A 751-nucleotide genomic window follows, 5' to 3' on the forward strand; every position below is an offset into this window, starting at 1 on the left:
CTCTGTTCCATCCTCAGAAATCTGTGCACTTGCGACATTGTGTCGTCCTTGGCTCAATGCACAATGTGGCTCTGTGGTAAGAAGCTTGCTTCCCAACCACATGGTTCCAGGTTCAGTTCCATTGTGTGACACCTTGGGCAACTGTCTTCTACTATAGCCTCGGGTCTACTAAAGCATTGTGAATGGATTTGGTTGACGAAAACAGAAAGAAGCCCATCATGTGTGTGTGTGTGTGTTAGTCCCCCACTACCACTTGACAACCGGTGTTGGTGTGTTTACATCCCTGTAACCTAGCAGTTTGGCAAACAAGACTAACAGTTGATTCATTCGACTAAAAATTCATCAAGGCAGTGCTCCAGCATGGCCATAGTGAAACTAATAAAGTTGAGTGAAACAGATAAAAGATAAAAGCTTACTATATATTCTGTGGATATTTTGCATCGTTTAGGTGGCACTCCTGTTATGAACTAACATTAAATTGTCAGAAATGGCCAGATTTTTATTATTATTCAATTACAAAGAGAATTGCTTTGAAAGCATTCGTTGTAGAACTGAACATAAAGCTACTTTTAGATGCTTAAGAAAAGTGTCCTGTCTTACTGTGATTTATAGCAAATTGCCTCTCATTTAGGGTAATTTTGATGATGTTTACAACTACAGACGTAAAAGTTGAAGGTTTTTGGAATAATGATGAAGGACCCTACATGAATTATCATATCTCTCCTCTTCCTCACAGCAAAAAAAAAAAAAA

The sequence above is a fragment of the Octopus bimaculoides genome, chromosome 15, assembly GCF_001194135.2.
Source record: "Octopus bimaculoides isolate UCB-OBI-ISO-001 chromosome 15, ASM119413v2, whole genome shotgun sequence".
Classification (NCBI taxonomy): Eukaryota; Metazoa; Mollusca; class Cephalopoda; order Octopoda; family Octopodidae; genus Octopus; species Octopus bimaculoides.